Source organism: Cavia porcellus, unplaced genomic scaffold (genome assembly GCF_034190915.1).
Source record: "Cavia porcellus strain 051 isolate PalLab524CR breed Dunkin Hartley unplaced genomic scaffold, mCavPor4.1 scaffold_5, whole genome shotgun sequence".
In the NCBI taxonomy this organism is placed as follows: Eukaryota; Metazoa; Chordata; class Mammalia; order Rodentia; family Caviidae; genus Cavia; species Cavia porcellus.
Window position 1 is genome coordinate 44,394,446 of NW_026947488.1, and position 17,904 is coordinate 44,412,349.

At 39.9% G+C, this 17,904-nt stretch overlaps 1 protein-coding gene across 5 annotated transcripts in view; it reads right to left on the reverse strand.

Moving 5' to 3' along the window:
• The window catches only part of Plcb4 (phospholipase C beta 4), a 355,157-nt gene that overhangs the window by 278,440 nt on the left and 58,813 nt on the right, over positions 1-17,904 (reverse strand). The window contains exon 1 of one of the 5 annotated variants that reach the window (XM_013159798.3): positions 3,717-3,736. The exons of the other annotated variants lie outside the window; for them this stretch is intronic. The gene's annotated coding sequence lies outside the window, so the exon portion shown is untranslated. Of the gene's footprint in view, positions 1-3,716; positions 3,737-17,904 lie in introns of those variants that run through there. 5 annotated transcript variants of the gene reach the window in all.

Consider the following 17,904-nt stretch of genomic DNA (forward strand, 5'->3'; position numbering starts at 1 on the left):
CTAATATGCCTGAGGATGAGAGAAACATACAGCAGAGGGGAGTTGCCTCAGTCTTCCTAGCTGCAGCCATCTGAGGTCAGCCAAAAGCCAGATAAGTTCCTAGACATGTGGGCAAACTCAACCGAGATCGTCAGAGGAGAATCACAGACACAGGGTAGCTGAAATCTGCCTCTCCCAGATTAGGATCAGCTGAACCTCCCAAATTTCTAAGTTAAATTCATTTTTATTGTCCTATGCCACTGAAGTTTTGTGGTTGCTAGCCACACAGCATTACTGTGGCAATAGAGAACAGATAAAAATTCCTTGGACAACCAGATCTCAGCCAGACTAAGGATTGTTTCTAGAACACAGGATCCTAAGACGTAAAGCAGGTTTCAAATGTCCTGCATACTTAGTGTATGCTAGTGTTTCTAAGACTCTAAAAGTCCTATAGTAAGGAAGTTGATGTAAATTTGTTAAACCGATGTTTCCTATAAGCTACTTTACCACAGACCCCAAGTATGATGCTAACTAAATTTCCCCCAGTCTTATCCCCTATGTATGGCTGAGCCTCTATTCAATCTCCTTGCTAGTTATTATACATATTTTCTTTTCTTTTCAAAATAAGGTCAATAGGCTTCTCAAAAACAAACAAAACAACTTAAAAGCACTCTTGACACCTTTAAAAGCATATATTATTTATAACCAAAGTCTAATTAGAAATGATGGATAATTGTCCCACAAATATCTGAAATCCATGTATAGTATAATTTCTGCTTTTCCTGCTCAAATATGGTCTTTAAAATTGCAATGGGCCTCAGTTTGTCTTTTCACAAGGCTCAGATGATCTTATCAGCTTCACCTCCTCTCTACCCTACCCATACTCCCACGTGTACATGCTGTGAAGCCTGATCTACTGTCAATTCAAGCAAATGGACTGCAAGGTCACAAGTTCAAGCCCAGCCTGGACAACTTACTGATTAGTGACTCAGAGAGAACCTGTCTAGGAAAAAAAAAAAAAAACAACTGTAAGAGGAATCTGGCTCAAAAAATAAAAGGGGGCTACTGTGCAACTCTTCTGCATTTGGTCATGTGAACCTGAATTATTCAACTGTGCGACAATATGATACAGTCATTAATATAATCTCACATTCATTTGAATCAACATAAGGCCCCAACTGTGTCTGCAGATGGCCACATGGTGGCACCACATTAGCTGGTAAATGGAAATACCTACCATCTTTATACAGAATTAAGTCTTGAAACTTTGGGTATTCTACATTTGCAAGCATTTCAGAAATGCAGCTTCTATAATACGCAGTTTCTTCTGTAAACTCTCATTTACCCCTTGGCCACATGCAAGCCAAACGCACTCTGCGTTGGTCCAGTTAAAGTCACTCATCAGTCTTTTATCAATTGACACAGCGCTCCTTTCTGAAAGCTATTCCTGGTACCCCTAGAACAGGATATAAGATCCCGTGATGTAATTCAACTGATACTAACATTTTCTCATTACAAACGTTCATCCTTTTGTCTAGACTATCTGATAGTACAGATCCCCACTTATTTCATTTTAGGTGGCTTATGCTAGATGATGAATGAAAAAAAGATTTCCGGATAAGCATTTTTTTTCCCCCCCAGGGATAAATGTTTTAGTGGGAGATTTCCTTCAAAATTTGTGCTACTAATGAAAACACCCCATGAAGCAGTAGACATGCAGAAAACATCATTCAGAACTCAGCAGTTTATATTTCTTGGTTCCATCACATAACTCGCTAGAGAAATACTTTTGTTCTCATCTTCTTTAGACAACATGTTCAGTTACAGTTACCTCATGAGTTACTTTTCCTAGACAGAACAGGGATGAATGCAAACACAGGTAGGATATTTTAAAACCAAAAAGGTTTGATCATCTCTAATGGTTCCTCGCATGTGCCCTTTGACCCAAAACTCAATACCCAGTACACCTCGAGAGACTTTAGGCAGAGCTAGCAAACAGTTCTGTCACAGACTGACAACACGCCGTAGCCTTAGGAAATGTCACATGGCTGAACTTTTGGCTGTGTATGTGTACAGCCTTGTTCTCTGGGATTTAATTTTATTTGAACTTTCGTCTGACCCTTAGACACTGTATCTGAAAACAAGGGCTGCACAGTATTTTCACAAGCTAGAAAAGTCCCAAACAATTTCCTATGGATTGCTTTAACCCTAAAGTGCACCAATTACATAATATGCTCCTTATGTTTTGCAGGTTCCGTTTGTGTCTTTGGTCCTTCCTGTTCAAAATCCTTTTAAAAGCCCCCCAAAAATAAATCACCTGCCTGTTCACTAGCCCACACATTAACAGGAAGACAGCAGTCAGTATTCCCAATTAACACCCATAAAGATGCAGGCCTGCCCAGCTCCCCCAGGACAGTTCGGTTCTTGGGAAAGTTTGTAAACCTCCAACAATTCATTTCTGCCTCCTACGGACTACTTTCCTGCATGTATGCTTTCAAGAGGCATCTGCACCTCCTGGCAACAATAAAACTGATACCAAGTAAGACAAGCCAATTGCAGAGGGACTTCCAAGTAAATCTGCCCAAATAAAGAGCAATTTCTTCACTGGATTCTTCTCTTTTTCTCATGGCTACCTTAACAAATTAAATGCTCAGAGGTTGTTTATTGTTCTCCTTTAGAAAAGCACCCACTAGGTAACCAAACAGAGATCCCTTTGGGAGAAGAAAGCACAGCTAGCTAATGCCCTACAGGCAAACCACAGCCCCAGGACTCCCGCAGAGCATGGCTACACTGACCCCGAGCTTCCTGCCAATGTTCTTCCTTAATTGGCCATGAACAGTCACAGTCAGCCCCAGCAACTTCTGCATCCTGCATAGTATGATCTCCAAATCCTTAGTTACGAGTTTAAAGCCCAAAATTTTAAATAGCATCTAATTAATAACAATAACAATAATGACAAATTGTCCAACTGCTATGTGTATGCTAAAGTCAGAAGTGGAGGTTTTGCTATTTTAATAAACCATGCTTCCACTGCCCTCACCTCTATCACCCTTCTATTCAGTAAATGAATCTGTGTGGAACTAAATCATATAAAAGGTTGAGATTGCATACTTGGGGTTCTATTGACTTATCCAATGTCGAGTACTGACTATTCCTGAACATAAAATTCATGATACAGGATCTCATGGAACTCACGAATACACCTTAAAAGGAATTTCTGGCAGAATTTATCCCACTCACGCAGCAAATGTTTACCGCGTACCTGACCATAGTCTAGGCTCTGGGGATGTCTTACATCTGGACCTGGGGATGTCTTACACAGATAGAAACCTCCTTTCTCCTGGAACTTCCATGCTGGAGGGGGGAGACTGACAACACACAGCTAAGAAGACAATGCTCTGGGTACTAAATGACAGCTAAAGGCTATGGAGGAAAAAGGAGATGGGAGTACAAGTCACAGGGATGACAGTGTTAAAGCAGAAGATTAAAAGCAGGTCTCAAGTAGTGAAGACGTCAAGGAGAGAGTACAACAAGTCTTACCAGGAAGAAAGCTTTCCAGGTCGAGGGAGAACATGCACAGGCCCCAGGGGAAGGCGTGCATGGTGGGTGTGGAGCAGCCTTTGGCCAGGACAGGCAACATGGAGAGAACAAGGGAGACAGTAGTAACAGATGAAGTCACAGATAACAAAGAGGGGATCATGCCAGGCTCTGAGGCCCTTGTAAGGGCTCTGACTCACGTTCAGAGTGAGGTGGAAAACTGCTGTAGGCTCAGAGCAGAAAGACATTATCTGATCCAGAATGATCCTCTGCCTGCTGTGTTAAAACCAGACTGCAGGTGGGTGAGGACATAGGCAGGGAGCCAGCTAGAAGGTACTGCAGAATCAAGGCAAAGGAAGATGAAGTCAGATCAGCAGGTGACAACACAGGTAATCCAAATTAGCCAATTCTGCGTTATGCTTTGAATGTAGAAAAAAACAGAACTTACTGATGAATTGGGCATCAGTATTTGAAGGCAGACATTCAGGGTTTTAATTCCCTACTTTATTTTTTTTTTATTTTAAAGAGAAAAAAAAAACAGTAAAAACAATGATACAAAATTTCAAAGAAAGACAGTAGGAGAATAACAATGATTAATGTGTTGCATACTGTTATCTTCAAAGTAGTTGCTCATATTAAAAGATACAGGCATAAAAATCTGATCAAACAATATAAATAAAAACTTTTCAGTGTAATTTCCTACTTTAAATGCTCTCATAGTTTGGACCAGGAATATCCCTCAAAGGCTGTATTAAAGGCTTGGTCTTCACTTTGGACTATTGGAAGGTGGTGGAACTTTTAACAGGTGGGACTCAGCGGGAGGAAGTTAGCGGTGTGCCTTTGGAGAGGTCATCGAGATCCTGCCTCCTTGATTCTCCCTTTGCTTCCCGGCCACCAGGAGTTGAGGAACTTGCTCTGCCAAACAGTCCTATCAAGAAGTTCTGACTTGCTACACTAAAAAGCAGTAGAGCCAAGTGACCATGGACCAGAACCTCTGAAACCATGAGTCAAAATAACCATTTCTTCTTTTTATGGTGATTATCTCAGGTGTTTTGTCATAGTGATGAACAGCTGACTAACCAAGGCTCAGTACAACTCCAAATTTTATTTTATTCAGTTTCTATAATACAATAACTTCTGATGTACCAACAATTTATACTTCCAGCTTCTATTTTTCAGGCAAGCCACAGTTATCTCCCCTTGTTTCTAAGACACTTTATCCCTCTCTGACCCACCCAACCTTAGCACGTCCATTCCATTTCTAACCTTGATATTGGTGAGAACAGAAATAATTTTCTGTATATCCAGATTCAAGATCATTTTATCTCTTCTTTCTCTGTTTTTCCCACTGTTAGTTGAGGCATGAAAACCTACCAGTTATTCACATGAACCTTGTTCTGTGTATTTAGCTTTCTCTTCATTCCTTCTGTCACCCTTTGGGGTTGGACATACCAATCATGTGGGCAGACTAACTTGCTGCATTTTCTTTCTCTCAAAACTACCTTGTCAACTTCAGAGCAAACAATGTCCAAATCACAGGTCTCTGAAGTAATGCCCTCTACCTGCAAGCATCTAATCCCTCCCCCTATCCGGCAAGGATAATACTCAATGGTTTGCTACAGCCCTGCACCTCACAACCTCTCATTCCTATCCCTCATATCTTTATTGCCTTTGGGTGTGAAAGAACATCCTTGCTCACTCTCACACTTTAAATTTCACACATGGGCTCTGCCAGCCTACAGTGTCCTCTCTCTCTCTCTCTCTCTCTCTCTCTCTCTCTCTGTGTGTGTGTGTGTGTGTAACTTTTCCTAAATCTGCTCATTCACACAGACTCTCATTCAGGTCCCATTGTAAAAAATCCCTGACTGATAGAGTCCCTACTATGTCTTTTTGATCTGATTTTTTGATTAGGACCTCATATCATATATGCATGCTGTATTTGCTGAGCAGATACAAAATTCATGCTCACATACCAATTACTATTCCTTCCAAGCAAACATGCAATGTACACAGCACTGCAGCCCTGAGGAAGACAGGTGCATATTGAAATTTGTCTTATTGTCAATAAACTTATGTTATTATGAATTTCAAGGGCAGTGACAAAGTCCAGTCAGGTCTCATAGAATTCATGTGCCAAAGTCCAGCTCATACTTCCCATCTCTTTGTATAACTCCTTATTCTTTCCTTCTTGTATTTGCTACCCTCTTCTCTTTCTTTTTTGGTTCTTTTTTGCATTGTAAAAATCCATTCTGGAAACTGATTGGCTTGACATAACCATTGCCATTCAGTGACTTTGTAAGTCTGTGCCTGGTGGGTCAGCCAGACAGTTCTGCTCCTGTGAAATTGGCGTCGACTGCAGTTCTCTGGGGTTCAGAGGAGTTGGAATGGTCAGGAGTTGCATTCAGCTGGGAGGTCAAGTAGAACACTTCTGCTCTGTCCCATGGAGGACCTCTACTCATGTCTTGAGAATTTATAATGACAGAAGGTTAACTGTTTTACTTAGAAGTCTGATATAAGTGTCCACAAATCTGAACAAAGGCACATACCTACAGAAGACAGCACCAAGTCTATCTCCCTTCTTTGAGATGTTCATCAATCAAAAATATGCATTGCTCCATACTTAAGTACTTATAAGAGGTCTAGCAATGTTTCCCTTAAAAGTCGGAAGATCCTTTGAACAGTTGTCCTTGTTTTGTTCATATTCCTATAGCATTTTAGAGCATGCATAGTATCGGCATTATTTCAGGTGACAGTGAGTATCTTAACGTTAAGTTACCATTTATCTTCAGCCTTAAGTCCAGGCGTTCTTCCAATGACCACCGAAATTTGGCTAAATCACAAGCCTCACTGCATCTCCAAGCAGTCAAGAAACTCCGCACTTCTCTTCATGCCATGCTCCCCAACTTCACCTCCCTGACACGCTCATCATTATCCTGCAGGGCCAACTCAAGGTCACTTGTGCTAAGAAGCCTTTTCTGTCACTTGCCAACCTCTGTGCCTTTTATTGATAGACTTAACTACTCCCTCATTTAGACACACATAAAACTCACTCTATACCAATAAATGCTTATATCATAATCACTTGTTAAAATTTCTGTTTTCCTAACTATGCTGATTTCCTGAAAAGCAATGAGCAAACAGTATTCATTACTGAGCCCGTGGTGCGCGGCACAGCGCTTGAGTCACCATAGGCCGTCTGTAAATTTGTGCAGAACAAGTTGTCTTCTGTTCCTAGCGTGTCCTTTTTAAGTGGTCTGAAATGCCTTTTGCAATGACTATTTTGTAAAAACCTCCCCCAAAAGTCAATTATAACCCACTTGACAGATGAGAAATATAGAGTTAAGAGGAAACACTTATCTAACATTGGAATACCTGAGACAAATCGTTGACACTTTCAGATGGACAGATCCATTGTACCCTTCCGCTCCTCTGAATTGCATATTATTACATCTTATAGAGCTAAATACTTTATAATTAACTGCATTCATCATTATAATAAAGCAGCATTTTTAACTTTCAACTCAGTACTCAAAGAGAACTACTCATACAGCAGAAAAGAAAACATATTACCAATTACAACCTAAGGCACCTCCAAAAATATCTTCTTCAGTCAGTTATGTTGTTATATTAATGCACCCTACATAGAAAGTGTCCTTAGGGCTCTAGTGTAATTTATGCTTCATCATCTTATGTCTTCCTATCTCTAGCTGCTCCATTTCACCCAGTTCTGTCTAGAGGATACCTGCAAGATGGTGTCCAGTCAGGGCCCCATCAGGAAGCAGCTGAGATTCGGAAAGGAGGGAGTCTAATAAGGTATCTTTACCTGGTGTGGCAGGGCTTAGGGAAACCGAAACAGGAATATGGAGTGTCCAACATGATGGCATAAGAGAAAAGAACTACATCAACCCAGAAAAAGCAGCAAACAGAGGGCCACCATGACCAACTACAGCTTCCAAGAGGAAGACACAGTCCCAACAGTATGCTGGCAAGCAAAGAACTGAGGGAACAAACACCCTGAGCTCACTTCTCTACTCCCTCCGGTCTGCTCTAACACCTTCCATTGCCTGAACACCCTCAGAATCCAGGAGCCCAGGAAGCTGCAGCTATAAACACCCAGCCTGGGTGAGCAGCAGACTGGAGAAAAGTGGGTCGCTGCTTTAGAGGAGTAAATAGGTAACACCCCACACTGATGGGCTCAGTTCAGTCCTTTTTTTCTCAGTCCCATCCGTCCAACAGAAGAGCAGCAGGCATTCTGAGGCACAGAAGCAGCAAGAGCCAGGACAGGGCTTCTGTCGAGTCAGGATAGTGCTGTGCAGAGCAGCTCCACTGCATGCCTTTTCATTACTTTCTAAGTGCTTACAGGAACAGGCGGTGATCTGCCCAGATCCCTCCATGGTCCCTGACTCAGTTCCCAAGCACACCGAAGAGGTCTTATTCTGAGATCCAAGACTCTCTTGACAGCACATTTTCAGCTACAAGGAACCAGGAGCACAGCTTCTAGGAGACACCTTCCAGTGGTGACACAGGAGTTGGTAAGTGAATAGCCCAATTCTTTAACTCCTCCGTGGGGCAACTCTGACACACACTGCAAAGGTCCCTGGCACACAGGAGCCTCAGCTGCCCTTGATGGGATCTGCTTATCAGCACATGCTATGTACCGTCTCGCCCTCCTTTTCTCATCTTCCTAGGTCACCTCACAGGGAAACAACTGGAAGTCCAAATCCTGTCTTAAACCAGCTTTGGAAGAGAGCCGCCTAAACTAGTGCCTACAGTTTTCAGTCTGCACCAAAGTAAAAACATGGGACTTTTGTCAATAGCTTGACTTTGAACTGGCTCAGCAGGTCCCAGCAAAGAAGCCAACCTGCTAGAGACTCAATTTTCTCATCTGTCAAATGAATGACCTCTAAGTTCCCTTTTCAGTTTACTAAACTTTATTAAAGGGACACAAATCTCATGGTCCAATCCTACTTTTAAACAAAACTTCCTTCTTTGCAGTGTATTCTAAAACTTAGGTTATTTAGAAGAAACAAAAGTATTTCTGTGTCACAGAAAAAAAAAAAACCCTAACTTCTAGAAATCAAGAATTTAATCTAGCAAACAATTTACAGTAAGACGATTTTCAGCCAACTTTCTTCTATTTGACAGTTTAAAAATAATCAATTACTTTCACAATGATAAATCACATGAAAACATCTATTGACAAGCATCTTGATCCATTATGGGATCCATTATACATCTCATTAGGCAAATCATTTGACTTATTATTCCTGACACCCAGCAGGTCACCTCCAGGAGGGATGACGCTACATGAATGCCATCAATTGACAAATTAAAGAACAACCTTAATTGTCTTTTTAAAATATATCCATGATGTTTAGTTTTACTTGGTTTGGTTTTGTCTTTTGTGGTGCTGAGGATTGAACCCAGGGCCTCCTCCTGCCAAGAAGGTGCTTTCAGAGAGCTAGCTGCACATCCAACCCTAATCATTTGACATACGTGCACACTGTGAAGAAATGGGAGGTTTACACTACTACATTATTTTGACAGCTCCTTCCTACTATGGTATTCCCTCTCAAAATAAAACAGAATACAGTAGCCAAAAATTCTACAGCTTAGAATGATTATATTCCAGACTCAGAAGCTATTGTCTTCAAAAGCAGCTGGTCAACAGCAGTGTTTATCTACCCATTGTCAAAAGTTATTTACATCCCAAATTTCTTACACTCATTTTTAAAAAAAAATGGTGCTGGGCATGCAGTGCCATGGAATGAGTAAGACTCTTATTTTTAATCATGTATCTTTAAAAAAATGGCGAAATCACTGTAAACACCAGTCAAAAGCATAATCAGTCTGAAAGCTAGTGAAGACTTCATCTCAGTGGTATGACAAGCAATAGAAAAGTACATAGAAGAGATGATCAGAAGGGATTCAAAACTTCTTTTGCTTTTCTTCTTAATCAACACATTAATTACAAATGTACCACCTGTAATAAAACAAAAAACCTAAAAGAAACAATAAATCTCCTGGAAGGCAATTTGAGACCAGGGGCTCTTCATATTTATTCTCTCTGGCAAAAAGATCTGTGTTTGCTGGAACCAGGAGAGGCAGAATGGGAACCAAGAAAAAACAATTTTAATTTTGTGTCTTTATGGATACATTATCTTTAAAAACAAAATGGGCTCCTTCCAACTTCCTCCAACAGGAACAAAGTCCAGCTGCTTTTCTATGGTGTGTCTCATAAGTTTCAGGGTCAAGGGAGAGGACAGAAAAAAATGAGGTTATATGATGTCATTTACCAAAACATCAGATGTTATCTTATTGCAATTATAAATTTGCAAAAAGTTGTAAGTGCTAATTTATTATGTATACTCAAAATTATAAAACTGTTAAGCATTAAATTACCAACAAGGAAAATATTACATTAAATTGCTTTGGAAATGTTAACATGAATTACTACAATCAATCTAATTATCTACATCAGTGACTTTCAAAGTTGGGAGAAAGACAGAAATACCTAGGAAACTTGTAAAATTTCAAAGCCCAGGGTATAGCCAAGAGCAATTACTACAAAATCTTGGGGACTGCCCACAAACAGCAGTGTTTTTCTGTTGCGATATTAATGTGTAGAAAAAAAATTGATATCCTGTCTGTATTATAATTAATGTGGGTTGGGACAGTTCTTCATTCCTACAAAACTCCTCCCTGCTCAGAAGCATTGCAGTTTAGGGTGCAGTAATGTCATTCTCAGCACCGTGAGTAAGGGCACAATGTATGTGCATGTCCATTAAATTAGGGGGTCATAGCTTCCATTTTGAAACTGATTATCATGCATGTAATACTATCATTACGTAAAGGGTACACACTTAAGGAAGTACCTGAAAAAGTAATTGCTCTTATATTCATCCTTGCAGATGGTCATCTGGGACATAAACTCCTCGTATGTATGAAGCTGTCTCACTACTCTCAAGCCCACCTAGAAGCTGATATTCATGGTTGCTAAGAGATAAATAAGACAGAGGAAGAACAAATATGGAGTCAGTGACACTACAATCACACGCAGAGGGGTGAATGGGCCCACACAGGGTCTTTGCATAATTGATTCCTTCACTAGAAAACCAACTGGCTGAAGGTAGACTACACACTGCCAGCAACAGTAGCAGGTTCAGCCTCTCTCCAGTCCTGGCCCATTCAGACATTCATCCACCCACTTACGTATTTACTAGTTATGTGTCTTGGTCCTGGCTTACCTTGAATTTACAAGTGTGTAGACTCAAGAGATCTTAAAAAGTAATAAGGAAAATAAAAGTATGCAAAAAACAAGGTAATAAATCTATCACAGGGAATAGTTTCCTATGCTCCAGACTGTAGAAACATGAGCAAAGACCCACAAAGGAGAAAAGACATGAAAATAGGAGGCAGCTTGGCACTGCAGAAGGGGCATGCCTGAGAGGCGGGAGGGCAACGATGTGAGATCAGGAAGGATAGCAAGGGTAAAGCACGTGTCTTGCCCTTTGGTGAGGTTTCTCAGAAGTGGCGTTACTAGCACGAGTTGAATAACTTCCCATTGTCTGACTCTGTCCTGGACATCACAATGGAGCAGTCCCTTCCTAGACTCTACACTTAAAAAATGCTAACATGGGGGCTGGGGATTTAGCTTAGCGGCATAAGCACCTGCCTTGCAAGCAGGCAGTCGCGAGTTCAATCCCTGGTACCGATAAAAATAAAAAAGACAAAAAAAAAAAGAAAAATGCTAGCGCACCTTTATAGTCAGTAGACAAGGTTGATCAAACAAAACGGTGAATGCTCAAATTTTTTAAAAACTTATTACAGTAAAAGACACATTGCCAAGGGTAATGAGATAAGTGTGTTTGAAGAAGGGGTATTCTCTGTCTTTTGCTATAAAACATTTTTAAAATTCAAACATGTACCATATTTTTCTTTTATCATCCCTCATTGATCAAATATTTACCACAATTTCTGTCAAACAAAAACAATGGTGTGTTCCCATCCACTTTATTCACTGGACCTGTCACTGAGCAAATTGTGGCTCTTCCTCCAAGCCAAAATGCTCATAAAAAGTAAATTTTTAAATGGATTCAGGGCATCGAGGCAGCCATGATAGTGTACTAAAGACATTCATATCACAGAATTTCCAAAAGAGCTTCAGAAAGTGGCAAGGATGATAGAACAAGTGTGTTCAAAGCAAGGGGCAAATATTTTGAGAGAGATTAGTAGCAACTTGTCATTTACAGTAATTAAACATTCTTTGATCACTCTTCATAGTACAGTACACTGCTAGATATACACACACACAAATACACATACCTTCCTGACCTCTGTCAATAATGTCCAAACACTGCCAGAGTCAGCGAGGAACACAACCATCCCTGGTTGAGAAACGCTGGTCTGGAGGCAGTGGGAAGCTATTGCATAGACAGAAACTAAGTGAGAGACTTCTTCAGAAAAAGCAGTATGGGGAATGAAATGGAACACAGAGCATCATAAACTGTACATATAGTACATGAAACTACATAACCACTTATAACCACTTTTATAATGATATCAGAGTCTACACCCTCAACCGGGCCTAGTTTACTCATTTATACACTAGCCTTTCAAAGAAGATTCAAGTACAGTTCTGTATTAAGTGAATTTACAGTATGAAAGTTAACTTCTTGATGGTGAGGCCATAGATCACTTCTTTTTCCCTTGTACTTGTCAGTATCTTCCACAATCCGAATGAATAAAAGAGCAACAGTTTTGCAGCGTACCATCATTAAGCATAGCTTTTGTGAAAGTAAGAATACTACAGGAGTGACACTCAGTTGCAAAGATGGACGCAGTGGTCCATCCATTTAACAGATAACACATTCACTGTGCTCTCATTCACCGTGTTTTTGATGGCGTCAGAGCATTCTGAACTGCAATCTCGCACAAGGTCTCTGCAGAGTACATCCTTTAGCAGAGACCTCTTAAAGTACAATATAGTTTTAGTCATCTATTGTTACATAACTAACTACTGTAAAATTTAATGACTGAACAGTTTTGTCAGAATTAACTGGCTGGTCTCAGTTGGACAGTTTTTTGATCCATACAGTAAAGTTGAGGTCATTCAACAGGCTGCATTCAGTGGGGAGCTTGCATGGAACTGTACCAATTCATCAGCCTCTCATCCCTCAGGGTCTCTCTCCACTTGGCTCATCATTTGTAAACCTACTCTAAGCTAGAAATAGAGGTGGCTTCCAGAGGAGTGCACTCCAAGGGGACTACCTCAAGCACTTACCAGCCCTCGGCTTGCATGACACTTATTAATGTCCCATTAATCACACCAAGTCATATGCCCAAGTCTAGAGTCAGTAAGAAGAACAGATCAGACCATGAGAGACGGAGACAGAGTTCACTAGCATCACCAAATGAAACAGTACACCACAGGTGAGACCAGATTTCCTCATACACCAGACCTTTTGAAGTAGACATCAATTTATTTCTTAAAAGCTAGTCACTGTAGGCATGAAACAATCTGTACCAAATTAAACTAAAGCTATCACAAAACTTAGTGCCTCTCCTTACCTAGCTTTTGGTACAGAAGAACGAAAACTTCAGCTTTCCTTTTGCTGGCAAGAAAATACCCAACACACACAATTTAAAAGGAAGATAAATTTAACTTTACTTATGGTTTCTAGGGATTCAGTCCATGGAAAGCTGGCTCCAAGGGAGAAATATCATGGAGGATGTGCATGGCTGAGAAAAGCTGCTTAGTACATGGTGGGCAAAAAGCAGAACAGGGCAATCATGCCAAGTACATATTACACAATCACACCTCCACAAGCCACTCAGGAACACTCAGAAGTGTGCTTCACTAACCCCCTGGCAGAAGCCCATGCCAATCAAATTGGCAATATACCTTAACTGTCACATTAAGGAAAAATGTATTTGAGGCAAAACTTTTTTCTCTCTGAAGTATTGATTATGGAAGGTTTACTTATGAAAGATTAATTTTATTCACTGAATAAATCTAAAGATTTTTATGATCAAAATACACCCATGGGAATAAAATAGATTTATTTAAATCTCTTACTTCCCTTCCCAATTTTCTTTTTAGAGGAATGATTCTCATTTGAAGACACAATCTAGAATTTTGCTTTTAGTTTTAATGCAGTGAAGACTTTGAAAAACTCTGCACCATTTTCATATGCCAAAAAGTTTCAATTTTCTTTAGTAAAAGTGACAGAAGGTCACTTTAAGAATGCTTTCATGCATAATGACAATATAATTACTTTACTATTTCTGTACATGTGGAATATGATATGCATTCTTCATAAGGGGAAAGCATCTCTATTATGACAACCTTTCAACAGAGTAATAGATACAACCCTCAGAGTGATAAGGATGCCCAAGAAAATACCAGGAGTCTGTTTGACTGATTTCTTTTGTAGTGAGTAAACTTTTCCAACTGACCTACCCTCAGATGTGATCAATGAGGAGATCCTTCCTGGTTCCAGTTTCAGAAACAAAAGATGCCCCAATCAAGGAAAAGTAAGCCTCAGAGGAGCTCCTAAGTAAATCCAACATGTTTCATGAGTTTCAAAAAATTTAGGTCAATCAATATTCAAATAGAGGTCAGAAGTCTTGGAACTAGCAGAGGGCTTTAAAAAAAAACTAAAAATTACAAATAAAGTAAATATGTTGTTCATTCTTCAACACCACTTCAATAAGCTTTTTAGAGGACCATATATACTAATAGCATCTAGAATTGTGTCAACTCAATAAATATTTATCAAATGAATAAAATATAATCTAATGGAACAAGGGAACGTGGCTATGGAGATCTAATCTAATGGTTTTCTCTGGTCTGGTAGAAATGTTGGAGAAGCCAGGTGTGGTAGTGCATGCTTGTAATCCCAGGAAGCTGAGGCAGAAAGATCAAACTGGAGGCAACCCGGACAAGTTAGGAAGATCTTATCACAAAAGAAAATTAAAGGATTGGGATCTAGGTCATCAGTGAAGTACTGTCTTGCATGCTAAGGTCCAAGATTCAATTCCAAGCATTGAAAGAAACCAGGAAAAAAAAAAAAAAAAAAAAAAGTAAGTGAGCAAAATGTACAGAGAAGGTAGGGAGTGAGAAGCCAACAATTGCTTAATAATTTGTACTTTCACATAAATAAAAGATCCTTTTGCTACATTTTTTAAATCTACTGCTACTGATTTACTCTAAACACCCCCCCCTTTATGAATAAGGAACTAATACCCTAGGGCAAAAGTAGCAATGCCACAACTAGATTGCAGTCCACAGAGAAACATTAGCAAGGAGAGTCAATGCACATTATTCATGATTCCTATATTTGCATATTTGCTTAAATTTATTTCTCACTGAAAAACAACACAGGATTTTCACCATCTTTGGTAGACACGTACACAAAGGCAAAACATTCGAGTTTCTTATTGGACGAGTTCCTAGCTGGGGTCAAACAAGCGCCACACTGCCTTCTTGTTTAGCTTTAATACTATAACCTATCCTTCTTGAAGTCTATTCAGTGTCAAGCTTTTCACAATTTTGTGCTGCTTTAATTTACTCATCTGCATGTGTGGCAGTGATCAAACCTAGGCCAGGGAAGTACTCTATCAGCGAGTGGTACACTGACCCAACAATAAAGTACTTTTTTAATAGTTGTTTTGCTAGTTAAGATGGCTCCTAAGATTAGTATTGAAGTTGCTGGCTGGTGTCCCAACATGCAAGGTGACTGTGAATTGCCTTAAAGATAAAATACTCAACTTGCACATCTTACCGAAAAGTGCTTGCCCCAGGTTGCTAAACACCTTCATTTTCCCACAACCAATGACACGAGCCTGACCAATTACAGAGGCATTTAGCATTTTTCAATTGCTTGGAAATCTTTCAGCACTATGGGAATGTTACCTAATTTGACAGCCATAGTACTAACAAGAAAAGCTCACAGAAATCCCTTGGACCAGGGATTAATAAAACGTGAGTTTCATAGATCACCAAAGAGGTCCAAGATTATAATTAAAGCTTCCATAAACTTTGATGGAAACAGTAATTACATAATTATTTTCACTAACTCTAATTGGGGTTTAGCATCTCCTCTTGTTACGCATATAAATCACAAGTCACAATAGGCAGTGCCTATGACTTGTTTTCCATGGAAAATTCAACTATCTTCATATCATATTAGAACTGTTGCTGAGACTGCAAGACAACATCGTGCCTGTCAATAATTCAAACTTACAAGCATTATTAATGTGTCATCTCCCATGCTAGTAAGATGTACATATATTATCAAGGCAAAACTAATTGAGTAACTTCAAATATGTATTTCAATACCATGACCTATATGTAGCCCTGAGATTAAATAACATCAATATAAAGGTAAGGGAACAGTATATACATCCTTGGAAGAAAAGTGTTGAAGATTTTACAAAGCACACTGTGCAAGATTTTAGTCTTATCCCTTTGGGAAATGCAGTTGCTGTGGCACACATGGAGAGGTATCACCATGGACAGCCAGAACCTCCGGTGAGAGCAAGTATCTCTCCAGTATGTCATTGCAAACAGAGGCATAGAATCACCACGACTCTCCATTACACTGCAAGCGTCCTGCACACTACACAGCCATTAACTGTGTTGACCCAGCATGCCACCAGTTAGAAGCCAATCCAAGTCTGGTGTGCTAAGCTCCTTCCTGTCTCCTGTTACAGTTCCCAGGCTGATCATAGCCTTCCTGCCTCCGCTCTCTGGCAAATGCAGGTTTACCCAGTTATGTGTCACCTTCTTCCTGTTTTTTTTTGAAAATAATTATTCTTGCCTTGACACTAGACTATGAACTTTGGGAGCACAGAAGGAAAGAGGACAGGAAGATATGTATGTATATTGATAGATAATGAAAAGAAGAGTAATAAAATTAATGTTTAGTGAGCACTTGGCATGACCTAGGAGCTATTCTCATCTTCTGTACACACCTGGTAGGTATGATAATTAATCTTGTTGCAGAAATGAATAGAGTCACGATGAGGTTAAGATGCCCACAGTCATGCAGACAGGAAGTGGCACCTAAACCAAGGCACCTGATTCAGAGGCCTGTACCTCTGGATACATAGTCATTCAATGCACTGGAGGGGGCCAATCTCATTCTTCCATTCAACAAATGAAAAAAGATATGGGTCAGTGAAATTCTATTCTTTAATAGTAAAGATCCAAATTAAGGTTAGAATTCAGAGTGCAACATCCAGGAGTTGTGGGACAGGAAGGGGGTGAAAAAGAAGGGAGAGAAAGTTCAAGGACAGATTGATAGATCAGTTATTCAATTGTTTGGTCAATGGGTGATATTATGACATATCTAGATGTCCCTCATGCACTCATAGGTAGGGCTTTTGAAAGATGGCTGGATCGAGGATGTGATACTGCACTGAAAGTGTCCAATGATTAGGATACTAATCAGTTTAGCATATTTGCTGGGTGTAGATAATGAGATGGTCCACCCTGGTTGTGGGTGACACCAACGAATAGGCTTGTAACCTGGAGGGAAAGGAAGGCTCTCTGCTGCTGCTTCGCTGCCTCCTGCCTACACATCATGGAGGATTGCTCCTTTTCCATGCCCTGTGCCATGCCATCTTGCTTTGGAACCAGCCAGACATAGGCTGAAATGTCCACAAACTGTGACCTAAAATAAACTTGTTCTCCTTTAACTTGTGGCTGTTGGTTATTTTGTCCCAGCAATGAGAAAGATTAACAGTTAGACAGAAATAACTGATCATGCTCAGGGATCTTCAGCAAAGTAGATCAGGCCCAGAGCCGAAATCAGTTACTGCTCCTTGAACCACGAAAAAATTCTCAAGACATGCTATTAATATCATCCCTAAGTGTTCTCTAATTTAAGTAATTTCACACATGTTATGTGCCAGCCAGGGGGCACATAGCTGAAAGCAAGACAGTGAGCTGCTTTAGCAGGAAACCCTCAGAGATTTCTTTTATGAAGAGCTGCCTTTATTTATTTTTTCATTCTAAGGCCCTCCTTCCCATTTAAAGGACATAATGAAATGATATTTTGCCTCAGTTCAGACAGCAATGGTGACTTTTATTTTGCTAGGTTTCATATTAATTTCTTGCTTATCTGATCTCACAACTTTAACGAATCCAACCAAGAAAATGGGTTAATTTCTTTTTTTCCCAATAGTTGCCTTCTTGCAAAGTCAACAAAGATTTCCAGCCTCTACAAGATCAGATAAGTTCACTCAAGGTTCCATGAGAAAACAATCCAAACAGAAAACATCAGCTGTGATACTATTAGAACACTAAGGGGGAAATGCTTAGAGCGACATCACTGTCTGGCTTCTTTTTTTCTTTTTCTTTTTGTAGCTGAAACTGCTTTC